Source organism: Bos javanicus, chromosome 9, assembly GCF_032452875.1.
Source record: "Bos javanicus breed banteng chromosome 9, ARS-OSU_banteng_1.0, whole genome shotgun sequence".
NCBI classification, from domain to species: Eukaryota; Metazoa; Chordata; class Mammalia; order Artiodactyla; family Bovidae; genus Bos; species Bos javanicus.
Window position 1 is genome coordinate 44,841,012 of NC_083876.1, and position 16,511 is coordinate 44,857,522.

A 16,511-nucleotide genomic window follows, 5' to 3' on the forward strand; every position below is an offset into this window, starting at 1 on the left:
CCATGAAGTGATGGGACCAGATGCCATGATCTTAGTTTCCTGAATGTTGAGCTTTAAGCCAGCTTTTTCACTCTCCTCTTTCACATTCATCAAGAGGCCCTTCAGTTCTTCTTCACCTTCTGCCATAATGGTGGTATCATCTGCATATTTGAGGTTATTGATATTTCTCCCACCAATCTTATTCCAGTTTATGCTTCATCCAGTCCAGCACTTCTCATGATGTACTCTGCATACAAGTTAAATAAGCAGCTAAATATAAAGCCTTGATGTACTCCTTTCCTGATTTGGAACCAGTCTGCTGTTCCATGTCCAGTTCTAACCGTTGCTTCTTGATCTGCATGCAGATTTCTCAGGAGGCAGGTCAGGTGGTCTTGTATTCCCATCTTTTGAAGAATTTTCCACAGTTTGTTGTGATCCACATAGTCAAAGGCTTTGGCATATTCAATAAAGCAGAAGTAGATGTTTTCCTGGAACTTTTGTGCTTTTCCTATGATCCAAAAGGAAAAAACAGAAAAATGTATAAAATAAGATAAACAATATAAAGAAGATCAGATAAATAATCAGGTCCTAATGTGTATCACAGGGAACTATATTCAATATCCTGTAATAAACCAAAATGGAAAGGAATCTGAAAAGGAATACGTATTTATAAAAACAGAACTACCATATGATGCAATAATTCCATTCCTAAGCATATACTCAGAGAAAACCACAATTCAAAAAGATTCATGCACCCCAGTATTCATTGCAGCACTATTTACAATTGCCAGAACATGGAAGCAACTGAAACAGAGGAATGGATAAATAAAATGTGGTATATACATGTGTGTGTGTGTGTGTGTGTGTGTGTGTGTGTGTGTGTATGTACTCAGCCATCCCTCATAGCTCAGTTGGTAAACCTGCCTGCAATGCAGGATACCCAGGTTTGATTCCTGGGTTGGGAAGATCCCCTGGAGAAGGAAATGGCAACCCACTCCAGTATTCTTGCCTGGAGAGTTCCATGGACAGAGAAGCCTGGCAGGTTACAGTCCATGGGGTCACAAGAATCAGACATGACTTAGTGACAAAAACACCATAGTCATAAAAATGAACAAAAATGCCGTTTGCAGCAACATAGATGGACTGAGAGATTGTCACACTGAGTGAACTAAGACACAGAAAAACAAATGCCATATGATACTGCTTATATGTGGAATCTAAGAAAAAAGGTATAAATGAACTTAGTCACAAAACAGAAGTAGAGTCACAGATGTAGATAACAAACTTATGGTTACCAGGGGATAAGAGGAAGAGGGATAAATCGGGAGATTAGGATTGACACATACACACTAATATACATAAAATAGATAACTAATGAGAACCAATTGTTAGCACATGGAACTCTACTCAATACTCTGTAATGACCTGTATGGGCAGAAAACCTAAAAACCAACTGGATATATGTACATGTATAACTGATTTACTTTACGGTAGGTACACTTGAAACTAACTAGCACATTGTAAGTCAAATATACTTCGATTTTCAAAAAAGGTCATATATTTCTATATGGTATATTTTTTCCTTATAAAACTCAGCTATAAAAGACATAGACTGGCTGGGTGGATGAAAACATGTGCGTGTAGGCATTTCCACTTACTGATCCCTCTACTTAACCCCCCAAATTGTAGGTAATTATTTTATATTGTTAAGATCATGTTTCCATTATGGCTTGTAATTATAATTATCTTTTATCTTTTGTCTGGCTATTGATTGTGAAAACTGATAAACATCTTTTACTATTGTGATTATGTAACTATTATTCATTTAATACCATTGTATCATGATTGGTCAACAGAAAATAATATAATTCTATATCAGTAAAACTATTTAATAGAAAAACCTGTAATCACCTTTTAATTCAGATGCACATTAGAATTATCTTGGAATTTTTGAAAATTCAAATACCCAGGTATTTCTTTTTTCTCCAAAGTTCCAGATGTGATTCTAATAAGCAGTCATGTTTAAAAACAACTGGACTAGATGATGATATTTTACTTTCATCTAGATCATTTCACTTTTTCTACTCATATTCAAGTGTTCCCATTTAGTTTCTGTTTTCCAATTTTTCCATCTCCTTTTTTTTTTTTTTTTTTGGTTTTCTTTCTCAAGTCTTTATCAAGTACAGGAAAAAAGTTTTGGTATAAATATGTACAAATAATATCCAACTCTGTGTGACCCCATAGACGGCAGCCCACCAGGCTCCCCTGTCTCTGGGATTCTCCAGGCAAGAACACTGGAGTGGGTTGCCATTTCCTTCTCCAATGCATGAAAGTGAAAAGTGAAAGTGAAGTCACTCAGTTGTGTCCAACTCTTAGCGACCTCATGGACTGCAGCCCATGGAATGCTCCATCCATGGGATTTTCCAGGCAAGAGTACTGGAGTAGGTTGCCATTGCCTTCTCCAATGAATACATATTTTAGAAAATCAATGAATTTTTGCCCAGCTAGAAAATTTTGACATTTTGATTACACTTGTTTGACTAAGAATAGAATGCTAGATTTCTAATTTATATTCACTCAAAACTGACATAGTCCCATTTATTCTGGCATCTATTAGGCTGGTGCAAAAGTAATTTTGGTTTTGCATCATTGAATTTTGCCATATGATATCAGAATACATTCTTAAATAAATGTGGTTATGTTATACATCATTTTAATTAGAATTTATTGCTTTATGTTTTTTGCTAGTGAATTATTACTTGTTTATTTTATATGTATTTTAGACTATGGAAATGATGTTAGACAAAAAACAAATTCAAGCAATTTTATTATTCAAGTTCAAAATGGGTCATAAAGCATCAGAGACACCTCACAACATCAACAATGCATTTGGCCTAAGAACTGCTAATGAATGTACAGTGCAGCAGTGGTTCAAGAAATTTTGCAAAGAAGATTAGAAGCTTGAAGTTGAGGAGCGCAGTGACTAGCCATAGGAAGTTGACAACAACCATCTGAGAGGATCACTGAAGCTGATCTGTTAAAACTACACAAGAAGTTGCCCAAGAACTCACTGTCAACTATTCTACAGTTGTTTGGCATTTGAAGCAAATTTTAAAGGTGAAAAAGCTTGACACAAGGGTGCCTCATGAGCTGCCACAAATAAAAAAAATTGTCGTTTTGAAATGTTGCTTCTCTTCTACGCAAAAACAACAATTTCTCAATTGGATTGTGAAGTGCAATGAAAAGTGGATTTTATACGACAACCAGGGATGACAAGCTCAGAGTTGGACCGAGAAGACACTCCAAAACACTTCCCAAAGCCAAACTTGCACCCTAAAAAGGGTCATGGTCACTGTTTGGTGGTTTGTTGCCGGTCTGATCCACTACAGCCTTCTGGATCCCAGTGAAACCGTTACATCTGATAAGTATGCTCAGCACATTGATGAGACACACCGAGAACTGCAACGCCTGCAGCCAGCATTGGTCAATGCAGTGGGCCAGATGCTTCTCCGTGACAACACCTGACTGCATGTCACACAACCAACTTCAAAAGTTGAATGAATTGGGCTACAAAGTTTTGCCTCATCTGCTATATTCACCTGACCTCTCACCAATTGACAACTTTTTCAAGAATCTCGACAACTTTTTGTAGAAAAAATCCTTCCACAACCACCAGGATGCAGAAAATGCTTTCCAAGAGTTTGTCAAAACCCGAAGCACAGATTTTTATGCTACAGGAATAAAGAAACTTATTTTTCATTGGCAAAAATCTGTTGATTGTAATGACTCCTATTTTGATTAATAATGATGTGTTTGAGCCTAGTTATAATGAATTAAAATTCAGCGTCCAAAACTATAATTACTTTTGCACCAATCTAATAGTATTATTGCTAAAAGTCTAGAAAGCTTATTACCTGAGTGATTTTTTTTTTAAGTTGAGTGAGGTTGAAACTTCTATTCCAATTCTGAGAATATAAGAAATACTATGTTGTAAAAAAAAAAAAAAAAAAAAGCTAGTAGAGGTGATGGAATTCCAGCTGAGCTATTTCAAATCCTAAAAGATGATGCTGTGAAAGTGCTGCACTCAGTATGCCAGCAAATTTGGAAAACTCAGCAGTAGCCACAGGACTGGAATAGGTCAGTTTTCATTCCAATCCCAAAGAAAGGCAATGCCAAAGAATGTTCAAACTACCACAAAATTGCACTCATTTCATATGCTAACAAGGTAATGCTCAAAATCCTTCAAGTTAGGCTTCAGCAATAGGTGAACCGAGAACTCCCAGATGTACAAGCTGGATCTAGAAAAGGCAGAAGAAGCAGAAATCAAATTGCCAACATCTGTTGGATCATAGAAAAAGCAAAGGAATTCCAGAGAAACATCTACTTCTTATGTAGTTCCATTTATTCTGGCATCTATGAAGTTAGTGCTAAAGTAACTTCTGCTTCATTGATTATACTAAAGTTTTTGAGCATTTCCTCTAATGTCAGGAACAAGACAAGGGTGCCCACTTTCACCATTACTATTCAACATAGTTTTGGAAGTTTTGGCCACAGCAATCAGAGCAGAAAAAGAAATAAAAGGAATTCAAATTGGAAAAGAAGAAGTAAAATTCTCACTATTTGCAGATGACATGATCCTCTACATAGAAAACCCTAAAGACTCCACCAGAAAATTACTAGAACTAATCAATGATTATAGTAAAGTTGCAGGATATAAAATCAACACACAGAAATCCCTTGCATTCCTATACACTAATAATGAGAAAACAGAAAGAGAAATTAAGGAAACAATTCCATTCACCATTGCAACGGAAAGAATAAAATACTTAGGAATATATATACCTAAAGAAACTAAAGACCTATATATAGAAAACTATAAAACACTGGTGAAAGAAATCAAAGAGGACACTAATAGATGGAGAAATATACCATGTTCATGGATTGGAAGAATCAATATAGTGAAAATGAGTATACTACCCAAAGCAATTTATAGATTCAATGCAATCCCTATCAAGCTACCAATGGTATTCTTCACAGAGCTAGAACAAATAATTTCACAATTTGTATGGAAATACAAAAAACCTCGAATAGCCAAAGCAATCTTGAGAAAGAAGAATGGAACTGGAGGAATCAACCTACCTGACTTCAGGCTCTACTACAAAGCCACAGTTATCAAGACAGTATGGTACTGGCACAAAGACAGAAATATAGATCAATGGAACAAAATAGAAAGCCCAGAGATAAATCCACGCACATATGGACACCTTATCTTTGACAAAGGAGGCAAGAATATACAATGGATTAAAGACAATCTCTTTAACAAGTGGTGCTGGGGAAACTGGTCAACCACTTGTAAAAGAATGAAACTAGAACACTTTCTAACACCATACACAAAAATAAACTCAAAATGGATTAAAGATCTCAACGTAAGACCAGAAACTATAAAACTCCTAGAGGAGAACATAGGCAAAACACTCTCCGACATACATCACAGCAGGATCCTCTATGACCCACCTCCCAGAATATTGGAAATAAAAGCAAAAATAAACAAATGGGACCTAATTAAACTTAAAAGCTTCTGCACAACAAAGGAAACTATTAGCAAGGTGAAAGGCAGCCTTCAGAATGGGAGAAAATAATAGCAAATGAAGCAACGGACAAACAACTAATCTCAAAAATATACAAGCAACTCCTACAGCTCAACTCCAGAAAAATAAATGACCCAACCAAAAAATGGGCCAAAGAACTAAATAGACATTTCTCCAAAGAAGACATACAGATGGCTAACAAACACATGAAAAGATGCTCAACATCACTCATTATCAGAGAAATGCAAATCAAAACCACTATGAGGTACCATTTCACGCCAGTCAGAATGGCTGCAATCCATAAGTCTACAAGCAATAAATGCTGGAGAGGGTGTGGAGAAAAGGGAACTCTCTTACACTGTTGGTGGGAATGCAAACTAGTACAGCCACTATGGAGAACAGTGTGGAGATTCCTTAAAAAACTGGAAATAGAACTGCCTTATGATCCAGCAATCCCACTGCTGGGCATACACACTGAGGAAACCAGAAGGGAAAGAGACACGTGTACCCCAGTGTTCATCGCAGCACTGTTTATAATAGCCAGGACATGGAAGCAACCTAGATGTCCATCAGCAGATGAATGGATAAGAAAGCTGTGGTACATATACACAATGGAGTGTTACTCAGCCATTAAAAAGAATACATTTGATTCAGTTCTAATGAGATGGATGAAACTGGAACCTATTATACAGAGTGAAGTAAGCCAGAAAGAAAAACACCAATACAGTATACTAACGCATATATATGGAATTTAGAAAGATGCTAACAATAACCCTGTGTACGAAACAGCAAAAGAGACACTGATGTATAGATCAGTCTTATGGACTCTGTGGGAGAGGGAGAGGGTGGGGAGATTTGGGAGAATAGCATTGAAACATGTATAATATCATGTATGAAATGAGTCGCCAGTCCAGGTTCGATGCACGATACTGGATGCTTGGGGCTGGTGCACTGGGACGACCCAGAGGGAGGGTATGGGGAGGGAGGAGGGAGGAGGGTTCAGGATGGGGAACACAGGTATACCTGTGGTGGATTCATTTCGATATTTGGCAAAACTAATACAATATTGTAAAGTTTAAAAATAAAATAAAATTTAAAAAAAAAGAAAAGAAAATAGAAATATAAAAAAATAAAAATAAAATAAAATTAAAAAAAATAAAAATAAAGGTCAAAAGAAAACAGGAAAAAAAAATAAAGTCTTTGACTGTGTGAATCACAACAAACTATGGAAAACTGTTAAAGAGATGGGAATATCAGACCACCTTATCTGCCTCCTGAGAAATCTGTATGCAGGTCAAGAAACAACAGTTAGAACTGGACAAGGAACAATGGTTCAAAATTGGGAAAGAAGTACATCAAGGCTTTATTGTCACCCTGCTTATTTAACTTATATGCAGAGTACATCATGCAAGTGCCGGTATAGATGAAGCACAAGCTGGAATCAAGATTGCCGGAGAAATAACAATAACCTCAGATATGCAGATGACACCACCTTAATGGCAGAAAGTGAAGAGGAACTAAAGAGCCTCTTGATGAAGGTAAAAGATGAGAGTGAAAAGGCTGGCTTAAAACCCAACATTCAAAAAACTAAGATTATGGCATCTGGTCCCATCACTTCATGGCAAATAGATGGGTAATAAATGGAAATAGTGAAAGACCTTATTTTCTTGGTCTCCAAAATCACTACGGACAATGACTGAAGCCATGAAATTAAAAGATGCTTGCTGCTTGGAAGAAAAGCTATGACAAATATAGACAGCATATTAAAAAGCAGACACATCACTTTGTTGACAAACGTCCATATAGAAAAAGCTTTGTTTTTTCCAGCAGTCATGTACAAATTTGAGAGGTGGATCTTACAGAAAGCAGAGAGCTGAAGAATTGATACTTTTGAATTATGGTGCTGGAGAAGACTCTTGAGGGTCCCTTGGACAGGAAGGAGATCAAACCAGTCAATCCTAAAGGAAATCAACTCTGAATATTCATTGGAAAGACTGATGCTGAAGTTGAAGCACCAATGCTTTGGCCACCTGATGCAAAGATCAGACTCATTGGAAAGGCTCCTGATGCTGGGGAAGATTCTCAAGGGCAGGAGGAGAAGGGGCGACAGAGGATGAGCTGATTGGATGGCATCATTGACTCAATGGTCATGAGTCTAAGCAAACTCTGGGAGATAGTGAAGGACAGAGAAGCCTGGCGTGCTGCAGTCCATAAAGTTGCAAAGATTCAGACACAACTAAGTAACAACAACAACAAAAGAACCACAGGAAATTAACATATGATACAGTATTACTAACTAAAGTACAGATTTTGTTTAAATTTCACAAAATTTTATATTAGTGTCCATTATTTATTTTCCTACCTTATTCAAGAATCCATATTGTATTTAATATCACTGAGCCACTTCAGCTGCATGCAACAAATTCTGATGAATTCTCTTTTCATTTTTATTCTGTATTCATAACAGAATAAAAATGAAAAGATACATCCATTAATGTTAATTTTTAATTACATGGGGTTTATAAAGTATCTGATACTAATCTCTCATTTTTATATTAATTTCTCATTTAAATGCTTTCTTGTCTGCAATCACCCTCTGTGTTTCTTCAGTCTTTTAACTTTATTGAGGCTTTTAATGGCTAAGTGAAGGATCTTTCTTAGTAAATGTCACATTGCACTTGAAAATATGTGGATTATTTTCAAATATCTTTTGATATTGATTTTTAATATAATTCCACAGTGGTAAGAGAACAGACTCTGTATGATTCCAATACCTTTAGATCATGAAATCTTTGCACCTCGTTTTATGTTCCTGGATATTTTCCAGTGTCTCCTGGCTTATAGTCTATGGGAACTTAAGTAGAATTTGTAAGCTGCTGTTTCATGAAAATTGTATAAATTTTAATTATGTTGAATTGGTTCATAATGCTTTTCAGGCCTACTATATCCTTCTACTTTTCTATCTATTCATTTATTAATTTTTAAAATTTATTTATTTTAATTGAAGGATAATTTCATTCTATTAATTTTGAGAGCTTGCTATTGAAACTCCAACTAAGTATCTTACTTTATCTACTTAAAAAATAATTGTAATATAGAGTGGAACTCTATGTAACTTTGTTCTGTATTTTCCAAGTTGCTTATAAATGTGTTATCATACTTTCATAATTTAAAAAATAAAAAAAGAAAGAAAAAACTCAGCTATATAATAGTCTATGATGTGGATAATAATAAAAATAATAATGATGAGATAGCTTATGCTATCCACCTTGGATTTTACAGACTCTTTGAAATGGTCCCCAAAGTATGAGTAACAAAAGGAAAGATAAACATCAAAATTAAAAATTTGTGCATCAAAAGACACTATCAAGAAACTGAAAAACAAACAACCCACAGAATGGGAATAAATACTTGAAAACCATATATCTGATAGGAGTCATCCAGTATCCAGAATATATAAAGAATCCTTACAATTCAACAACAAAAAGACAAACAACCCAATTTAAATATAAGCAAAGGATTAGTAGACATTTCTCTAAAACAGATATACAAATAGCCAACACATACATGAAAAGATGTTCAATATCATTAGCCATTGGAAAATGCAAATCAAAACAACAAGATATACTTCATACCCAAGAGGATAGTTGTAATTTTTTTTTAAATGAAAAACAAGAAAGAATTAGTGTTGTCAGGAATGCAGAGAAATAGGAACCCTTGTACTTTGCTTGTAGAAATGTAAAATGGTACAGCTGCTATGTAAAGCAGGTTGGCAGTTTCTCAGAAAGTGAAGCACAGAACAACCATATGACCAAGTAACTCTTCTCCCAAGTGTAGACCCAAAAGAACTGAAAACAGATATTCAAACAAAAACTTATGCACAAGCGTTCACTGTGGCACTATTCACATTAGTCCAGGGGTAGAAATTATCTACTTCTTCATCAACTGGGTAAATTGATAAACAAATTGTGGCATAACCATTCAATGGAGCATCATTCAGCCATAAAAATGAATGAAGTACTGACATATGCTATACCATGGATTGACCTCAAAGACATGCAAAATGAAAGAAAGCAGATATACCAGGTCACATACTGTATGAATCCGTTTACATGAAATATCCATCACAGGTAAATCCATACTGAAGAAACCAGATTGGTGGTTACTGGGAGCTAAAGATGGGAGAATTAGGGAGTGACTGCTTTATGAGTATGGGGTTCCCATACCCATATCTTAAGGGGTTATGAAAATATCTTAGAATTTTATAGAGATGGTGGCTGTATAACATTGTCAATGTATTAAATACCACTAAACTGTACACTTGACAATAGTTAACTTTTATGTTATGGGTATTTTACCTTGGTTTTTAAAAGTATGATGTAGAAAACATACTAGCCTTTGAAAATGACTTTATAAATGTTCATTTGCTGACAGATATTTTCATGATCTTCATTAAGTAATAAAACAATAATTTATTTTATTAAAAATAAAGTTAAAATTTCAAAATTATTAACAAAAAAAGCAAAAGAGGATGAGGAAACAAAAGAGCAAAAGAAACAGGGAGAGAGAGAATGAGAGACAGGGAAATGAGAAAGGGAGGGAAGAGAAAAGAGTAGGAAGAACAAGATGAGAAAAAGGAGAAAAGAAATAGAGGTAGAGCTCTGTTAATGTCAGGTGACATTAAGTGTCAGTGGGACCTGTATAGAAAGCCCTAGAACAGCTGGTAGGAATGTGGGCTGCACAGACACATTGGAGAGCAACTAGTCAACAGTTAACAAAATTAAAATGGACATACACAATAATGTTCAGCATGTCAACTACGGTTAATAATCAGTCCAGTTCATACACAGTAATGTTCAGCATGTCAACTACAGTTAATAATCAGTTCAGTCCAGTTCAGTCGCTCAGTCGTGTCCGACTCTTTGCGACCCCATGAACCTCAGCACGCCAGGCCTCCCTATCTATCACCAATTTCCCAGTCAAACCAAACCCATGTCCATTGAGTCCATGATGCCATCCAACCATCTCATCCTCTGTCATCTCCTCTCCTCTTGCCCTCAATCTTTACCAGCATCAGGGTCTTTCGAAATGAGTCAGCTCTTCGCATCAGGTGGCCAAAATATTGGAGTTTCAGCTTCAACATCAGTCCTAATGAACACACAGGACTGATTTCCTTTAGGATGGACTGGTTGGATCTTCTTGCAGTCCAGGGATTCTCAAGAGTCTTCTCCAACACCACAGTTCAAAAGCATCAATTCTTCGGTGCTCAGCCTTCTTTAAGTCCAACTCTCACATCCATACACGACCACTGGAAAAACCATAGCCTTGACTAGATGGACCTTTGGTGGCAAAGTAACGTCTCTGCTTTTTAATATGCTGTTTAGGTTGGTCATAACTTTCCTTCCAAGGAGTAAGTGTCTTTTAATTTCATGGCCACACTCACCATCTGCAGTGATTTTGGAGCCCAGAAATATAAAGTCTAACACTGTTTCCACTGTTTCCCCATCTAATTCCCATGAAGTGATGGGACCAGATGCCATGATCTTAGTTTTCTGAATGTTGAGCTTTAAGTCAACTTTTTCACTCTCCTCTTTAACTTTCATCAAGAGGCTCTTTAGTTCTTTTTCACTTTCTGCCATAAAGGTGATGTCATCTGTATATCTGAGGTTACTGATATTTCTCCCAGCAATCTTGATTCCAGCTTGTGCTTCATTCAGCCCAGCATTTCTCATGATGTACTCTGCATATAAGTTAAAAAAGCAGGGTGATAATATACAGCCTCGATGTACTCCTTTTCCTATTTGGAACCAGTCGGTTGTTCCATGTCCAGTTCTAACTCTTGCTTCCTGATCTGCATATAGGTTTCTCAAGAGGCAGGTCAGGTGGTCTGGGACTCCCATCTCTTTCAGAATGTTTCATAGTTTATTGTGATCCACACAGTCAAAGGCTTTGGCACAGTCAATAAAGCAGAAGTAGATGTTTTTCTGGAACTCTCTTGCTTTTTCTATGATCCAGCAGATGTTGGCAATTTGATCTCTGGTTCCTCTGCCTATTCTAAAACCAGCTTCAACACCTGGAAGTTCACGGTTCACGTATTGCTGAAGCCTGGCTTGGAGAATTTTAAGCATTTTTACTAGCACGTGAAAGTGAAGTCGCTCAGACGTGTCCGACTCTTTGCGACCCCATGGACTGTAGCCTACCAGGCTCCTCCCTCCATGGGATTCTCCAGGCAAGAGTACTGGAGTGGGTTGCCATTTTCCTTCTCCAGGGGATCTTCCCAACCCAGGGATCAAACCGGGGTCTCCTGCATTCCAGGCAGACACTTTAATCTCTGAGCTACCAGGGAGTGCAACTGTGTGGTAGTTTGAGCATTCTTTGGCATTGCCTTTCTTTGGGATTGGAATGAAAACTAACCTTTTCCAGTCCTGTGGCCACTGCTAAGTTTTCCAAATTTGCTGGCATATTGAGTGCAACACTTTCACAGCATCATCTTTCAGGATTTGAAGTAGCTCAACTGGAATTCCATCACCTCCACTAGCTTTGTTCATAGTGATGCTTTCTAAGGCCCACTTGACTTCACATTCCAGGACGTCTGGCTCTAGGTGAGTGATCACACCGTCGTGATTATCTGGGTCTTGAAGCTCTTTTTTGTACAGTTCTTCTGTGTATTCTTGCCACCTCTTCTTAATATCTTCTGCTTCTGTTAGGTCTATATCATTTCTGTCCTTTATCGAGCCCTTCTTTGCATGAAATGTTCTCTTGGTATCTTCAATTTTCTTGAAGAGATCTCTATTCTTTCCCATTCTATTGTTTTCCTCTATTTCTTTGCATTGATCCCTGAGGAAGACTTTCTTATCTCTCCTTGCTATTCTTTGGAACTCTGCATTCAAATGGGTATATCTTTCCTTTTCTCCTTTGCTTTTTGCTTCCCTTCCTTTCACAGCTTTTGTAAAGCCTCCTCAGACAGCCATTTTGCTTTTTGCATTTCTTTTTCTTGTGGATGGTCTTGATCCCTGTCTCCTGTACAATGTCATGAACCTCCGTCCATAGTTCATCAGGCACTCTATCAGATCTAGTCCCTTAAATCTATTTCTCACTGCCACTGTATAGTCATAAGGGATTTGATTCAGGTCATACCTGAATGGTCTAGTGGTTTTCTCCACTTTCTTCAATTTAAGTCTGAATTTGGCAATAAGGAGTTCATGATCTGAGCCACAGTCAGCTCCCAGTCTTGTTCCTGCTGACTGTATAGAGCTTCTCCATCTTTGGCTGCAAGAATATAATCAATCTGATTTCAGTGTTGACCATCTGTTGATATCCATGTGTAGAGTCTTGTCTTGTGTTGTTGGAAGAGGGTGTTTGCTATGACCAGTGCATTCTCTTTGCAGAACTCTATTAGCTTTTGCCTTGCTTCATTCTGTACTCCAAGGCCAAATTTGCCTGTTACTCCAGATGTTTCTTGATTTCCTACTTTTGCATTCCAGTCCCCTATGATGAAACGGACATCTTTTTTGGGTGTTAGTTCTAGAAGGTCTAGTAGGTCTTTATAGAACCATTCAACTTCAGCTTCTTCAGCATTACTGGTCAGGGCATAGACTTGGATTACCATGATATTGAACAGTTTGCCTTGGAAATGAACAGAGATCATTCTGTTGTTTTTGAGACTGCATCCAAGTACTGCATTTTGGACTCTTGTTGACTATGATGGCTACTTCATTTCTTCTAAAGGATTCCTGCCCACAGTAGTAGATATAATGGTCATCTGAGTTAAATTCACCCATTCCAGTCCATCTTAGTTCGCTGATTCCTAGAATGTCAGTGTTCATTCTTGTCATCTCCTGTTTGACCACTTCCAATTTGCCTTGATTCATGGACTAACATATCAGGTTCCTATGCAATATTGCTCTTTACTGCATTGAACCTTGCTTCTATCACCAGTCCCATCCACAACTGGACATCCTTCCCTGTCCATCACCAACTCCTGGAATTTACTCAAACTCATGTCCATAGAGTCAGTGATGCCATCCAACCATCTCATCCTTGGTCGTCCTCTTCTCCTCCCACCTTCAATCTTTACAGCATCAGGGTCTTTTCAAATGAGTCAGTTCTTCGCATCAGGTGCCCAAAGTGTTGGAGTTTCAGCTTCAACATCAGTCCTTCCAATGAACACTCAGGACTGACTTCCTTTAGGATGAACTGGTTGGATGTCCTTGCAGTCCAAGGGACTCTCAAGAGTCTTCTCCAACACCACAGTTCAAAAGCATCAATTCTTCTGTGCTCAGCCTTCTTTATAGTCCAACTCTCACATCCATACATGACTGCTAGAAAAACCACAGCTTTGAAGATGGACTTTGTTGGCAAAGTAATATCTCTGCTTTTTAGTATGCTGTCTAGGTTGGTCATAACTTTTCTTCCAAGGAGCAAGCGTCTTTTAATTTCATGGCTGCAGTCACCATTTCAGTGATTTTGGAGCCCCCCAAAATAAAGTCTCTCACTATTTCCATTATTTCCCCATCTATTTGCCATGAAGTGATGGGACCAGATGCCATGATCTTAGTTTTCTGAATGTTTAGTTTTAAGTCAACTTTTTCACTCTCCTATTTTACTTTCATCAAGAAGCTCTTTAGTTCTTTTTCACTTTCTGCCATAAGGGTGGTGTCATCTGCATATATGAGGTTACTTATATTTCCCCTGGCAATCTTGATACAGCTTGTGCTTCATCCAGCCTGGCATTTCACATATAAGCTAAACAAGCAGGGTGACAATATACAGTCTTGACGTACTCCTTTTCTTATTTGGAACCAGTAACCAGTCTGTTGTTTCATGTCCAGTTCTAACTGTTGCTTCCTGACCTGCATACAGGTTTCTCAAGAGGCAGGTTAGGTGGTCTGGTATTCCCATCTCTTTCAGAATTTTCCACAGTTTATTGTGATCCACACAGTCAAAGGCTTTGGCATAGTCAATAAAGCAGAAATAGATGTTTTTCTGGAACTTTCTTGCTTTTTCCATGATCCAGCAGATGTTGGCAGTTTGATCTTCTGGACTGTGAAGAATGCTGAGGGCCAAAGAATTGATGCTTTTGAACTGTGGTGTTGGAGAAGACTCTTGAGAGTCCTTTTGACTACAGGGAGATCTAACCAGTCCATTCTGAAGGAGATCAGCCCTGGGATTTCTTTGGAAGGAATGATGCTAAAGCTGAAACTCCAATACTTTGGTCACATCATGCAAAGAGTTGACTCATTGGAAAAGACTCTGATGCTGGGAGGGATTGGGGGCAGGATGAGAAGGGGATGACAGAGGATGAGATGGCTGGATGGCATCACCAACTCAATGGACATGAGTTTGGGTGAACTCCAGGAGTTGGTAATAGACAGGGAGGCCTGGCGTGCTGCAATTCATGGGGTCTCAAAGAGTCGGACACTACTGAGCAACTGAACTGAGCTGAAGAGAGTAGATCTTAACTCATTACTTGCAAGATCCCCTGGAGAAGGGAAAGGCTACCCACTCCAGTATTCTATCCTGGAGAATTTCATGGAGGGGTCGATGAGGTTGCAAAGAGTCGGACATGACTGAGCGACTTTCACTTTCACTTTCTTCATTACAAGAAAACAAAATTTTGTAACTCTGTATGGTGACAGATGTTAACTAGCCTACTAGGGTGATCATTTCACAATGTATACAGATATTAAATCATTAAGTTGTATACATGAAATTAATATAATGTTGTGTGTCAATTACAACTCAATACAAAGAATAAAAAATAAAAATAAAATGGATGCATTCAGAGTTTCACTTCTGGTATCTAATCTGCCTTAGGAAGTTCATTAGACATGTGCTGACAGAATCATGCTTTTTGCATTTGCTTACATCAGAATATCAGAAACAATCTAGACAGTTAAACAGATGAATACATTATGATATACTAATAATAGGATGACAGCATGCAGTACTTTAAGAGTAATTATATGTATTTCATATATATAACCATGTATAAATAAATATAAATGAATATATATGAAATATATATGAAAAAAGAAATGAGCTCCAAGTTATTTTCTGGTCTGAAAAAGATAGCTGATCAAAGAAATTTTATGTCACACAATATACTGAATACACTTGTAAATGATGTATTACTCATATAATAAAAGTTTATCTTAATAAAAAAAAGAAAACAAAAGCATCTTTTCATGTGCCTATTTGCGGCTGTGTGCATTTCCTATTTGGAAAAATGTCTGTTCAGTTCATCTGCTCCATTTGTTAATCGGGTTTTTTTATTTACTTTGAGATGTATGAGTTGTTTACCTATGTTGGATATTAACTCATTATCCGTCATATCATTTGCAAATATTTTCTCCCATTCAGTAGGTTGTCTTTTCATTTTCTCGATGGTCTAGTTTTAAGTAGTCATCAGAGAAATGCAAATCAAAACCACAATGAGGTTCTTTCTTGGTAGTCCGGGGGCTAAGATTCTGTGCTCCTGATACAGGGTGCCCAAGTTTGAGCCCTGGTCAGGGAACTAGATCCCACATGCCACAACTAAGAGTTTGCATGCCACAGCTAAAGATCAAAGATCGTACGTTCCCTAACTAAGACCTGGTGCAGCCAAATAAATATTTTTTTAAAACTACAGTGGGATATTACCTCACACCTGTGAGAAGTACTATTGTCAAAAAGAACTCAACAAATGTTGGCAAGGATGTGGAGAAAAGGGAACCCTCCTACACTGTTTGTGGGAATGTAAATTGGCACAGCCACTATGCAAGATAATACGGAGATTTCTCAAAAAACTAAAAATATAACTATCATATGACCTAGCAATTCCACTCCTGGGTATTTATCTGAAAAACAAAAACACTAATTCAAAAAGATACATGCACCCCAATGATCACAGCAGCATTATTTATAACTACCAAGATATGGAAACAACCCAAGTGTCCATCAACA